This window comes from Psammomys obesus, unplaced genomic scaffold (genome assembly GCF_907164565.1).
Source record: "Psammomys obesus unplaced genomic scaffold, mPsaObe1.curated_primary_1811, whole genome shotgun sequence".
Lineage (NCBI taxonomy): Eukaryota > Metazoa > Chordata > Mammalia > Rodentia > Muridae > Psammomys > Psammomys obesus.
Window position 1 is genome coordinate 2,179,612 of NW_026585580.1, and position 15,549 is coordinate 2,195,160.

Below are 15,549 nucleotides of genomic sequence, written 5' to 3' on the forward strand. Positions count from 1 at the left end.
ATCCTTCTTGGGTGTGTAAGTGCGTGTGTCTATGTGGAGGCTAAAGGTTGGCATCAAATAGCATTCTTCAGTCGCTGCTTCACCTTATTATTAAAATTATTTAATTTTTCTTGTGCATGTACCTGCATGAGGGCACAGAACAACCAGCAAGTCAAGGTCAGAGAACAACTTTTGGGAGTCAGTTTTTGCCTTGCACCCTGTATTCCAGGGACAGGACTCGAGTCATCGGGCTTTTGTGACAAGCTCTTTTTAACAAGTGCACCATCTTGCTGGCCTCTCCACCTGATTTTTTTTTTACATGGTGTTTTTCACTGAATCTGGAACTCACCGAATCTGTGGGGGGCTACCCAGTGACCTCTGAGGAACCTCCTGTCTCTGCATTCCCAGCTCTGGGGTTACAAACCCATTCATCTGCACTCCTCTTTTATATGGGAGCTATGGCTCCAACCCGGATCTTCATGCTTGTGGGAAGCTTGGTAGGCATAGTGAGCCATCTTCCCATCATGCGCACACGCACACACACACACACACACTCTCACACTCACTTTCTGTTAGAGTTAAAAATATAAATACAAATAAAAATAAAAATAACATCAAATAGTAGAGAGACACTTGAGTAAAAATAGCCACTTCAGATCAGAGCCCAGTTCAGTGTGTAAAAAGGCTGTTGATCTGATCAGTCTTTTAAAATATCCCTTTATTTTACTCATTTTTCCCTTTAAAAGACAAAACAAAACATAAAAAAAGAGGAAGCGAGTTATATAATCTACACTCTGGATGTCTAATCATTTTTTTTCCTTATTGCAGTTTGAATTAGAAAGGAACACTCAGTCCCAGAACATGGTAATTCATCTCCTGTTTCTTTGTCTGCAACAAGAACTAGGAGATAGTTCAGAGCCTTTGCCAATCAGAAAATACAACAAAGCTGTACTCCGTTTTCATTTGTTTACTGACAGATCACAGGCCACTTCCCTCGAATCTCAGACATCCTGTTAGGTCTGAGAGGCTCCGTCCAAGGATACCTCAAGAACTTCGGAGAAGAAAGGGCATCCAAAAAGCCCCCCTCATTTCATTCTTTGAACATGTCAAAGTTGAGCAAAGTTTTTAAAATGTTCCCCACCCGTGTTTGCTTCTTAATGCAGCACCAAGATGTAATTTGTGTGGAAGCCAGAAGTAGAGACATGCTGAATATGTGAATGCCAGAGGAAGTGGTTTCCTTAGCAATAACAGGCATGTGAAAGTCAAAACTTCCTTTCCTTCTCATGTGACCTTTTTTTTTCAAAGCAATTCAGATAGAGGACAATGGAATTGAATTCCAAGCACCCACAGTGTTCATGAATTGCTAAGCAATGATTCACCAAGTACCCAAATTACTCCAGACTACTTGAGCATTTTATTAGTGAAATTGCTATGTTTTAAATTTTTCCTTCCTCGCTGTGGACATCAGTTTTCCTTGTCCGTGTGGGCCATTTGTCTGCCACTCTGAGAAAGCAGAGACATACAAAGCTATGCTGGGTAGGGGTAGATGCTAGATGCGGGGTGGAACACAGCAGCTGATGTTCATAATTGCTTTCTCCCTTTAGCTGAAAGTATGAAACACATCTAGAAAATATGTCTCATAGCTTAAATATACTGTTTACTCAGAATACACAGTATGAATTAAATTGGTGGGAATTCTTTCAACTCCAGTTCAGAAACACTTGAATTTTCATTCATTACAAACACCAATTTTTCTTGTCTCATTCATTAAAAAGAGAGAGAGAGAGAGAGACAGACAGCGATTGGGGTTACACGGGTCTTGCTATAAATAGCATGTTCTGCTTGTGCCTGACGTTAAATGGTAGTATCCTATTTAAAAATACACCAGGAAGCCAGGGCTCTTGTGCCTTCAGTTAAGTTGCAGTGTGTTCTTGAGGAATACAGACAAGGCTGTTTTATAAAACTGCTCTTTGCACTTGGCAAATTGTGAGCTGCAAAGTCACTCATGTCACTCATCTTCTCACCCTTGAAATTCATTTTAAAATTTACATATTTTAAAAAAGTTCTATGTGCGTTGGGGGCAGTGTGTGCATGCAAATGCAGGCGCCTACTGAAGCCGGGGACAGCAGATCATCCGGGGGCTGGAGTTATAGGGGATCCTGTGGGTTCTACAGGAGCAATATCCACCTTTACCTCCAGCCCCACCATTGGAATGCCAAGAAGTACTGGCAGGCTAAGTTGCCAGACAGCCCTAGGACCTTGATGGGTTTGGTCTATGACACTGCTGTCTGTGTCTTTGTACTGTAACAGGGCTTCTCATGTTAAGATTTTTATAACTATTCGTAACAGTGTGAAGGAAAGCGCTAGCACAGAAGCAACATCAATAAAGTTTCTTCAGCCTGTTATCTTTCTTCTGGTAACTTATAATCAACATATCCTGTCTTCCCTAACTTAATGGCTCTTTCTGAACTCAGAAATGGTCCAACATACAGGTCATTATCCTCTCTGTGAGTAACTGAGGAGAAAAATCCTAATTCAAAGTTATTAGGACCTCCAGGGAGCTCAGCGTCTGGTCACTTTCTTGAGGTCTGGTGAGATTGTTCAACAAAGACGTTAAGAACTGTTCAAACAATCGGGGTAATTTTCCATACCCTCAGACAAAGGCACTGAAGATGGAAAGTTTGCTGCGTTCGCTACTGCCCAGCACACTCTGTGCTGTGGCAGAGAGGGGCGGGCTCTGTGGAGGTTGTGCTTAGGCTGGCCCGTGTGCCCCACCGTGAAAACTGGATGCCATTTAAGTGCCATCTGTCTCATGAACATTTTGCCATCTATCTAACCATGGCTGCTCCTAGGAAGTGGACACTGGCCTACACTGCTGCGTTGGTTGGTTGTGTAGCCACAGAAGTCCCTGAGAAAACACTTGATTTTCTTGGCGAGGTGGTGGGAAAACGGCATTACTTACCTTAATATTTTTAGCATTTATTTCTGGTTGACTCAGCTGGTCATACAAGTGTGACTTGGAGAGCTGGGAATGACCTTGGCTGAGTCACTCCAGAGCTCCAGGCATTGGAACATTGGATGAAATCATACGCCATTACAGTCTATACTGTGATCCGCGGAGCCCTACAGCTCATTTACGCTTAAAGAGGAGAGCAAGATGTTGATGACATCACTGGGCAGTGAAGTCACAGAAACGGCTTCTATCTACTCCTCTGTACTGATTTCAGTATCCTGTGGCAGGAAAAGGGGACAAGCATTAAAAATATTATCTAGATGTTTTTTAATCTCCTTTGAATCTTGAAACTCTAGACCTAAGCACGGAAAAATTTGTAGATTGCAGTCCCTATAAGAAGCAGCGAGAAGCAGAAAAGGGCAAAAGCACGAACCACAAACTGTTTCACAATCTTGGACTGTTTTCCTCATCGCAGACGCTTTTTATTTATTTATTTATTTATTTTATTTTTCCAGAAGAACATTGAGAAAGATATGGGAGAAATTTGCTTCCATGAGTTGCAGGGAGACAACAAGAGGAAGCAGAGGTGTGAGGCTCCGCGTGTTTGTCCATCAGTCTAGTTCTCATTCATTCGTTCCAACTCGGAGGGGAATTTTTTTATTTAATCACTTTACAGCCTGTTCAAAGAAAGCCCCTCCCTCCTCTCCTTCCAGGCTTAACCTCCCACCCCTACTCCCTCTTCCCCTCCACGGAGAACAGGGAGGGAGGGCATTGGTACCAACCCACCCTGGATTTTACCGATGCTTGGTGACCTTTGCAGGCATCTTAGCCATTGCAGCGTTTCTGCGTACCTCATTAGACAACCTCAGCGAGAAGAAGAGCTGCCAAGGAGTGGAGGCGAGACTCACTCTAGCCACAGAGTGGTCCTATTGGTGACATTCTCTCTGCATAGTGGGGCTTTTGTTTTGTTTTCTTCTAAAGATTGTTTGATACCTGTTCCCCGTTATCCACAGTTTTCAGGATGGCTGGAGTAAACCAGCCAAGCTTTTTGGCACGGCTTTCCCCCCCATTAAAATGGCTATTGTTGAACTGTTCAAACTGGGATGCTTTGATTGTTAGCACGTTCAGCAAGCTGTGATTACGGTAATTACAGACCTGTGAAGGTCAAATTGACAAAAGTGAATATAAACTGGAATGAATATAGGTGTGACAACCCACTATACGAGTTCCTTCTGTGCTCTTTGCCCCCTCCCCTTGTTGTGAGGGTGGCCAAGTGGTAAATCTGTAATAGAAAATAAAAACGAAAGTTATTGATTTCACAACTTGGCTTTTAATACTTTGAATCGCTGTTCAAGAAATTGAAGTTCATGCTGCATTGCACTTTCTAAGCCACAAATAGTTCGGCTCTTTCAACTTCTTTTCAAGTCATGCTTGTGAGTTTATGGAATATGTCTAGGTATCTTTCTGAAACCTTTTTTAAAACAATTTAATGTTTAGAAGATTTTTTTCTCTTCCAGTTCAAAATGAGTTCAAAATGGATAGATAAATTATTTTTTGTCTGTACCTATATCAGTTTGTATACAATTTAGCTTTCACATAAAGAAAGTCCAAAGAGTATATGAAAAGAAATAAATGGCCTTTCCATTATTGCCAAAGGCTACAATATTTTTAGTGTTCAGATATACTAAATATAAACTGATCCTTCTTTTTCTTTGTCTTTAATGAGGGACTTAAGTAATAGTTTAAGTAACTATTAAGTAAAAACAGAATTGTAATCTTATATACCATAAGAATGAAAGGTTAAAGATAAATTTGTTCTACATAGAATATAAAATTGTGTTGTGCCAAGAAAGATTTCAGGGAAAGAGCTGTGTCTGAATGAAGCCTAAATAGTAGAGACAGATGGGAATTAATCAGTTCTCAAAGTCCAGATGTTTCATCTGCTGGGAGCCAACTGTCTGGATTTTGGCTGCATGGAATTTTCATGTTTCATCCAGATGTGTTCTTTCTGTTAGACACAGGCATAACCCCACATATGTGGTTTCATGACAGTATACCATAATGGCTATAAGCCTTAAGTGTCTTCTAACTTACAAGAAGAATAAGTACAAGGAGGCCCAAGGTCTTCTCCACATCTTAGTAAAAATGACATTGATAAAGGATAAATGTTGAAGGGAAAATGATGACTCATGCAACTTTATGAGTCACATTTAATCTTACTCATTAATTCATGAGAAAAAGAGTAGAATATTACTACTGAATGGAAGGAGAATTCTAAGAAAAATACATCCACCCAGAGTAAAGAATGAGCCCCCTCATTGATTCTCCAATACAAAGTCCTGAAGTCATATACACAAAAGCAATAAAACTAGACTCAACAGGTTTTATATATTTTATATGTGTATTTATATATGTAATAATAAAGAAGAAAAAGAAGTCATCAGTTTGAGAGGAAGTGGGCGTCATGGGAACATTGAAAGGAGGAAAGGTAGAAGTGATGTAATTATATTTTAATTAAAAATTTAAAAATAATGAACATAAAGTGGTCAATAGTCTTTTAACAAACAGAGCTTTTATTTCTGTGGAAAGAGTGCTTTTTATTAGTGTCTGTTTTCTGCAACTTTTGATGTTGTAAAATAGCTCAAAGACAATGGAAGAAACATGACCATAACCCAGGGGAGCGCAGGAAGTAGGACACACTCTGTAATCTTTTTTTATTCTTTCTTCAAAGTCTGTCACAATATTCCAAAATGATTTTCTTTGATAAAATAAAACTGAGGCCTGGAGAGATGGTTCAGCAACTAAGCAAAGGTTTTGTTTTGTTTTCAGAAGATGCAAGTCCAGTCCCAGGCATCTAGTTGCTCATGCTCACCTGTAAGCTCAGCTCCAAGAAATCTGACACCCTCTTCTCTGTGTGTACCTGCACACACTGGCACACACAGGCACACACACACACACACACACACAGGTTCCATGATCTCTGTGTAGAAACCAGAGGAAAACTTTTGAGAGTGGATTCTCTTTTTTACAGGGATTTGCCACCCATCAGGTTTACTCAGCAAGCACTTTTCCTTGCTGAATCATCTCACTGGCCCCTTCTTGACTGCTTTTCATAATTTTCTGCTATGGTCACAACTAAATATAGCGAAAAATAGGCATTCAAAAACCGAGAGCTCAGAGGCAGAAGAGATGGCTCCTACATATAGACTCGAGGACCTGAATTCATATTCCAAGACCTATATTAAGAGCAAATGTAGATGTGAATGCTTGTAACCCCAGCAATGGATTAGGGCATCTAGGTAAAGGCGAGAGAAGGCTGGGGCTTGCCTGGCCAGGGAGCTTTAAAATTAGTGAAAGAAGATCTCAAAAATAGAACGATGGGAACAAAAAGAAAGAGCGGGGAGTAGAGAGGTAGGGAAGGGGAGAGAGAGAGAAGGGACAGGAGAAAGAAAATAGTGTAGAGAGCAATCAGGGAAGACAATGGACATCACATCAAGCCCGGCTTCTACAAGTCAAGTGCATGAACACGCCCACTCGTATCCACGCTTGCACACACTTGCTTGCCCACCACCCCACCGCCACAAAACAACACCTTAGTTTATATAGTTATAAAACTATACAAACACTATAATAACACTCATCCTCTGATCAAAGTTGGGCCTCTCCAAGATCAAAGACACGGTATGAGTAAAGAAGAAAGGTGACATTGATGTCTAATGGAGGGACACAGTCTCTCTCTGTTTATGCCTATAAAGTCCCCTATGGTCAGCCGCCATAAGAAAGAAATGTTTAAACTTTGCACTGATGTCTTCAACTAGAACTTATCTCTGATGCATCTTGTTTATATTATGGAAACATATTTCAGTCTGTCTAGCACTTATAAATTTATAGTGTAGTTGTTTCAACAATCAGAAGCTTGATTATTGTTTGTGCCATTTCACAAGCAGTTTGGCTGTGTCTCTCTTGAGCACATACAGATTTATCACTGGCCTAATCAGCAAATTTTCAATTTTCCCCATCTTCATTAAAGATTTGATGCTCATACAATTAACATTTACAAATACTGGACATCTATGTAGCTATAACACAGCTAATATTTGAATGTGGAAGGTGGGTGTAGTGAAAGATGCCTGCAGTTCCAGCACTTGGAGGGCTTAGATAGGATACCATGAGTTTTGAACAGCCTGGGATATGGGATGAGACCTTCTCTCAAGAGAGAGAGAAGTGGAGGAGAAGAAGAGGGGGAGGAAGAATGTAGAGAGAGGAGAAAATAGAGGAGGAAGATAGAGGTGGGAAGAGGAGAGAAGGGAGGAAAGAAAGAGAAGAGGAAAAAAAGCTCTTGGCTTTATTGAAGCATGAATGATCTCCAAGTCTTTTTTTGTCTGTTTTGGAAATACTAAGTTAAACTGGAAACTTCCCAGTAATATAGGGGTTAAGCCAGTCAGGGAGAGGCTCATGTGGGTATTTTGTTACAGCATCCATCCTGATACCAAGTCATACCTGATGCCCCTCACTTTACCTGCCTGGGTGTTATCAGGATTCAAGTGAAACAGGACCTACTCAGGAAATAAATTTCTTCTTCTTTCCTCCCCTTTCTTCTCCCAGGATTTATGTATCTTGCATGCATTTTGATTACTGATGCTGTGTAACTCTAGGTCTGGAAGCACTCATGGATGGTAAGCCTAATTTCATCACCTACTTATCTGGAACATTCATCCCAATACTTAGTACATTTTGGATTATAGAAATGTTGCTGGTTGTTCAACCTTAAAATCACTAAATACAACGCAGTAGCATGTGAGCACGGTGTAACGATTAGTGTTGTCAACTTGACAAGATCATACCTGTGCGGGATCATCCTGATTAGGTTAAGATGGGAAGAAACACCCTAAGAGTGGACAGCATCATTCCTTGGGCTTGGACTCTAATTGCAAAAAGAGAGGAAGGCAGCTGAGCTCAAGCATTTGTCCCTCTCTCCTCCTTGACTGCAGATGCAATGTGACCATCTGTGGCATGCTCCTGCTGCTATGATGTCTCTGACACAAAGGACAATGCCCTCGAACTGAGGGTCAAAAGAAACTCTCTGACCCTTAAGTTGCTTTTGTTGGGGTATTTTTGTCATACCAAGAGGAAAAGTACCTAAGACAGATGTCTAGTCTAGTGCTATGATTTGAAATAGTTTATTTTCTTATAAAGGCGCATCACTATGTAACAGAGCCATCCCTGTCATAGCAGACTGGTACATGAAAAGAAATAGGATCAACAGCCTTTTGGTAAAGTATGTGTGTGAGGGTATGTGTGTACCTGTGTGAGTTTGTGTGCAGAGGCCAGAGAAAACCCTCAGTGTCATCTTGAGGAACACCATCCACTTCCTTTGAGACAGGATCTCTCAGTGGCTTGAAGCTCACAACCTAGTCTAAACTGTATGATCAGGGAACCCCAAAGATCTTGCTGTCTCTGTCTCACCTGAACTGAGGTTGTGAATGAATACCACCAAGTGAGGCACTCCCACATGGCATCTAGACATCAAATACAGATCAGCATCCTTATGGGTAAACATTTTACTGAATGAGACAACAATCTAAAGCACCATAAAGCCTTCAATTGATGCTCTGTTTTAACATCATGTTGCAAAACATTCAATTTCAGTATTTGTTTGACCAGTGCTTTGGGGGAAGTCCTGACTGGTGAAATAGCAATGCACAATACTTGTGAATAGGGTATGTGTATACTACACTGTTTGTTTGGTCATTTGTATTTAAGTAGTCTTTTTCTTCTTGACAGTTGGTGAGATTTCTTAAATCATTAACAATATTCAGTAATGTGTTTTTCCTTTTTCCATAGGCCCAGGTATAGCTGTATAGGACTCTGTATTCAAGGAAAAGAGCCTAAGAAAGGAGTTGTAGGTGCACAGTATCACGGCAGCTAAAGGGAGCAGGCCGTAAAGATGATGACGGTGAAAGTTTGACCTGTTTCCATGAAATACTACAAATCCCCTTTCACATCCTATGAATGTTACTAGGTTGTTACATATGGTGGTCTTGTGTTCGAGGACTTAAAGAAATGGTAGTAGCAAACCTGGAAAAAATAATCAGTGGGCTAGTTAGCAGGTACATTACTAGAAATAAACAAATAAAATAAAATATATAAAATAAAAAATAAAATAATAAAATAAAATAATAAAATAATCAGTGGGCTAGTTAGCAGGTACATTACTAGAAATAAAAAAATAAAATAAAATATATAAAATAAAAAATAAAATAATAAAATAAAATAAAAAAATAATCAGTGGGCTAGTTAGCAGGTACATTACTAGAATAATATGCATGTGCCACCACACTCAGCTCAGACGCCAACTTTTCATCCTTTTAGACAGTGTCTCTATTCCAGGCTGGCCTGGAATTCACAGTCCTAGTTCCTCAGCCTCCCAAGCAACTGGAATGACCAGGGTTGCACTGCTAGGCTCAGCTCAGCATTGTCTTTCTGTAAAAGACACTAAGTGCTGCCTCTCTGTGTCCACTTGCACTGCAGGTCTACTGGGAACCTTCCACCGTTTTTATTTTACTGCCTTTAGTGTCCAGACAGGAGCTGTAGCCAATGGCCAGCAATATTCGTGGCTGTGATGATGTACACAAGTACTAGTGGACGCTAGTTAGTAATAGAACTGCTTTGGAATTTGGGTATTGGGAAGGAGGTTTAACTATGGTACTTTCTTCTGGGCCCAGGAGTCATTGTCTTGCCCTTCTCATAGGGCGACCAGTCAGCAGTAAAAGGGTTATGTTTGTTGACTGCTGGAGCCAGGACCCTGCTGGCCAGTATCCTGGGCTTCCATCCACTCTGTACTGGGAGATCTCCCAGTCAGGATGCACATGATTCCCCATCCCCCAGTACTCTAGGGTAGGCTCAGTACATAAGACTTTTGGTGGTATGCTAGTCCTGACCATGGAGGAAGCTTCCAAGTGTGTGTGAGTAAAACATTGTGAGTACTGATAAAGGGTGAAAATGGAGGCAGGAAAACCTTTCAACTCCATTAACTCTCATCAGAGACGCTAGAAGAGTGTGGTGGTTTGAATTATAATGTCCCCCATAGGTTCAATTACTTGAATATTTGGTCTGCAGTTGGTGGGAACTATTTAGGATGGATTATAATAATAATAATCCCACCAACTAAAAAGTGTGGTTTTATTGGAGAAATCGAGTCCCTGGGGGTGGACTTTGACATTTCAAAAGCCATGGTATTCCCAGTTAGCTAGCTATTTCTCTCTCTCTCTCTCTCTGCTTTGTGGTTTTTGTCTTATCACGTAAGGTCTCACCATGCCTGCCTGCCTGATGCTGTGCTCTCTACCGTGATAATCATGCACTCCAACCTTCTGGAACTGCAAGCTCCCAATAAACCCCTTCTTCTACAAGTGGCCTTGGTCATAGTGCCTCTTCACACTGATGGAAAAGTTGCCAAGATGGAAATACTGAAGAAACCACCCTGGACTTCCTACAGTTAGGCCAGCGGGAACTCAGATGCATATTATTTGATGGTCACAACAAAGAAGAGCCTAGAAAATTACAGAAGAGGACAAGAATTACAGGAGAGTCACAGGGTGACAATAGTAGCTTTTCTACAAGAGTTTGAAGCAGGCCTAGAAGGTCTCCCATGCTTGCAGATGCCATGGGGAAATCAGAAATGTAGTCAGAAAAAAAAAAAAAAAAGTAAGGAAGAGCACCATGGAGACACAGGAGGAACACAGGGTGGAAACATCCTGAAACATTGGTGAATGGCCTCCTCAGGGTGCTGAAGACACCCTGAATGTCTTGTAAGGGTGACAGCTGTTCACAGAATCTGGGAGATGAGCTGACAGTCCCCCAGCCTCATTGTCTTACATGCAATCCCTAACCTAAGGGACTGCTTAGTACTGATTAGCACAACACCCCCGTTGTGGGCAGACTCTCTCTGAAGGTGGCTCTGTGCATCCTGGTAGGAATCCCATCATTTTGGCCAGTCTCTTCCCCAGCAACCCCCTTTACCCTTTTCCTCTCCTTTCCTTTGCTTGGTCCATCTATGAGATATTCCCCTCCATCCTCCCACTTTCTCAGTGTGTTGTGCAGCATTCACTCAGCTCTTTGGAATTCTGTGGGTGGCTGGGGTTTTCTCCTCCATTTCATATGCTCGGTGGTGTAGAAAGAGAAGCACAAAACCGGGACACATTCTTTTTGTGAGCATTTTGATCAAAGGAAGAGTGGTAGCCAGATATTTTAAAACAGGTGGCAAAGGAGACATGGGTGACACCTCTAACAGCACTGGCTTCCTTCTCAAGCCACCCCACAATGCTGGCATGTGCCCAGCAGCTCAATTTGGAGAGAATCCTACTGAATCAAATCCCAGATGGGCTGTGCTATGAATGGGTCATTGGATAAACGTCCATTTTTTCCTTTCGCTAAGCCCTGGGTCTGCCTCTCTTGCACCCCAGTCATCGTTAGTACTTTTCTCTTTCATTGAATTCCTCTGAAGTTGTGGATTATTTTTTCTGTCTTTGAGGAATTCCTTCTGGCCCGGGGATTTCAGAAAGGCAAGTGCTTTAAACTTTTCCCTCCTCTTTTGAATTAATACTGTACTCCACATTTTTTTCTTTCCATTTTTGGGGACCGACTACTGAGTTGTTTCATATTACATTTTCACTTCAGAACTGTTTGAAAATGGAGTTCATGCCATGCACGTGAATATTTTGCATCCTCTTGGCTGATTTAATCAGAATGGATACCATTATTCATGCAATTGCATGAATAATTTATTTCACTGTTGTAAAAGTTTAATAAAAGTTTTCTTGTCTTTATCAAATTCCATGTAACTCTTTGTTCATTTCATAGCAGCAACATAATCAGAATATAAAGCAGGTTCTATCAAAAACGATGAATGACATGGGTTTCATTAGAAATCTTGTGGGGTATGTATTAGTCTCCTTTTACTTATGATTGAATACAATTTTAAACACATGGATAAAATATAATTCTCTACAGACTAAGCATGAGCAGCATTAACTAAGGCATGCCATTTAAAGCTTTGAGAATTTTGTATTTACGGTGTAATATGTATTACAGTGTGTTACGGTGTAATTAGGTTATTCAGCAGAACGTATGATTCTTGTCCTTGCATATTCATGGATAACTGTGTGACTCTTCTGTCTATGGTGTGATTGTATAAATTAACTACATCCCTAGCCTGGGATGATTGCTCCTGTTATGAGTAGAGTCACTTCAAACAAATAGTATTTCCTTACATTTAAATTTTCTGTTAAATTTCCAGATTGGACACTTTTAATCAGTGAAGTCACTCTGTAAATTAAAAGCATAATATTAATATTTCTATGTCTCCTTTGATGCAAAAGTGGCAAGCTTTCTGAATAAGAGCCATTGTCACCTGCAGCAACTGAATTGTAGTAAAGCCATGTTGTAATCACACAGTGGATGCTGAAATTGCAAACCTACAGCTCTTCTCAAGAGGTCAAGTGCTCAGCCCCTAAATGCTGGAAATGTATTTAAGATGTCTATGGAAGATCCATATAAATAAAGTATGAAGGCACCAATGAGGTAAGCAGTTAGAGAAAAGTACTAGTTACATTCTAGAAACAACTCGCTAGTGACACAGACTCATGATGTCTCATCTCACACGGTTGTGCCTAGATGGCCATTAACAATCATAAGTTGATTCTTTCCCAATCTGTAGGCAGGCGTTTTGTTTTGATGACAGTGTCCTTTGCTTTACAGAAGCTTTTCAGTTTCGTGAGGTCCCATTTATTGATTGTTGATCTTAGAGCCTGTGCTGTTGGTGTTCTGTTCAGGAAGTTGTCTCCTGTGCCAATGAGTTCTAGGCTGTTCCCCACTTTCTCTTCTAACCGATTTAGAGTATCGGGTTTTATGTTGAGGTCATTGATCCACTTGGACTTTAGTTTTGTGCAGGGTGATAAATATGGATCTATTTTCATTTTTTTGCATGTGGACATCCAGTTGGACCAGCACCATTTGTTGAAGATGCTGTCTTTTTTCTATTGAATGGTTTGGCTTCTTTGTCAAAAATCAAGTATTCAAAGGTGTGTGGGTTTATTTAACTGACAGAGGGCTAATATCCAGTAAATATAAAGAACTAAAGAAGCGGAAAAGCAACAAAACAAGTAATCCAATTAAAAAATGGGGAACAGAGCTAAACAGAGAATTCTCTGTAGAGGAATATTGAATGGCAGAGAAACACTTAAAGAAATGCTCAACCTCATTAGCCATTAGGAAAATGCAAATCAAAACAACCCTGAGATTTTCACCTTACACCCATCAGAATGGCCAAGATGAAAAACTCAAGTGACAACACATGCTGGAGAGGTTGTGGAGAAAGGGAAACCCTCCTCCATTGCTGGTGGGAATGTAAACTGGTACAACCACTTTGAAAGTCAATCTGGCATTTTCTCAGACAATTAGGAATAGTGCTTCCTCAAGACCCAGCTATACCACTACTAGGTATATACCCAAAATTTGCTCAAGTACACAACAAAGACATTTGCTCAACCATGTTTGTAGCAGCTTTATTTGTAATAGCTAGAACCTGGAAGCAACCCAGATGTCCATCAACGGAGGAATGGATACAGAAATTGTGGTATTTTGACACAATGGAATACTACTCAGCAATAGAAGATGAGGAAATCATGAAATTTGCAGGCAAATGGTGGGAGCTAAAAAGATCATTCTGAGTGAAGTATCCCAGAAAGAAAAAGACAAACATGGTGTATACTTGCTTATATAGACCTACAAGATATGATAAACATAATAAAATCTATACACCTAAAGAAGATAAACAAAAAATCGAACACTGGGTAAGATGATCAATCCTCACTTAGAAAGACAAATGGGAGGTGCATTGGAGGTATGACAGGAGTCTACTGCAGAAGGCATCTGAAAGACTCTACCTAGCAGTGTTTCAAAGCAGATACTAAGACTCATAACCAAACCTTTGGCAGAGTGCAGGGAATCATATGAAAGAAGGGGAGTTATTATGACATGGAAAGGATAAGAGCTCTACAAGGACCAAATACATCTGGGCACAGGGGTCTTTTCTGAGACTGACACTCCACCAAGGACCATGTATGGATATAACCTAGAACCTCTGCTAGGATGTAGCCCATGGTAGCTCAGTAACCAATTGGTTTCCCATAGTAAGAGGAACAGGGACTATTTCTGACAGGAACTCAATGGCAGGCTCTTTGACCTCCCCACCCCCAAGGGAGGAGCAGTCCTGCTAGGCCACAGAGGAGGACTTTGCAGCCAGTCCTGAAGATACCTGATAAAACAGGATCAGATAAAAGGGGAGGAGATCCTCCTCAATCAGTGGACTTGGAAAGGGGCAGGGAAGAGATGAGGGAGGGAGGGTGGAATTGGGAGGGAATAAGGGAGCAGGATACAGCTGGGATACAGGGTTTAAAAAATGTGACTAATAATAAAAAAATTAAATTAAATTTAAAAAAACAATCATAAGTTGACAGATTTTAGCAAGGCAAAAATGATGGCTATAACATGTAATGTAACATTACTCAGAAGCTGTGTGAGAGCCCCTTACTGTGGAACATATTTTCCCCACAAAATTATTAATGTCTATTTTATGTGAGCTAATTAATTCCTAACTATAGTTTTTTTAATCAGATAATATAAAATTCTGTTGTCAAGTCAGTTCAAATCATGTTAAATTCTGCTGCAAATTAGCCACTTCCGCTTTCTCAAATTATAGGCCTAGTTCTACACATGAATACACATTTATGCGCTCACTTTGTGGTCTCAAACAATTTTAGGCACTGTGCCTACAAACAAATACTATTGGTAATTAAATAATATTCATACATTTGGCAAAGAAACAAGAAGGAGGAAGAGGAAGAAAAGGTAGATAAAGAAATTCATCCAAGTAAGATGAGGCAGACAAAGGAATTAGCTTTTAGATAAGTTCCTACCTCCAGTCTTATAAGAAATATATTTTAATGAGTGGACATATAGAAATACAATCATTTTTCAAATATGGTACTTCTATGCTGAATGTGGCAGCTAAGCAAAGTACAGTTCAAAATGCTCAAAATCCTTTATTAGTAAAAGTGAAATTTAACTCGATTGATGCCACAAACAACTGCTCTATTTTCTGAGTAGATTACAATAGGTTTGTTTTGTTTTGTTTTGTTTTGTTTTGTTTTTTAATGTTCTGCTTTTCTCTAAGATACAGGCTCATGGTTCTGCTGTTACCAAGGACTCAACTAATCTTTCAATAGGGAAGAAGAGGGCAGGACAAGAACAATACGATGACTTTCAAAAGTTCTGCCTGGTTCTGAAACGTTACACTGTTGCTTTTCACTGGTCCATGCTAGTCATGTGATGAAACCTGACATTAAGGAAACATAATCTCCTGCATGAATGGCTAGAGGTGCTGCTCAAGAAAAAGACAATACTAATTCTCTATCGCACACATTGGTTTGTCATTCTATAGTGCACGTCCTTTACTGACCAAGTGCCTTGTCTCCTTTGAGCTTAGATTCTCCGAATTGAGTGGTAAATCAACTGCCTTCAACCTGTGCTTCTACTAGATGAAGAATGTTTCATATTGA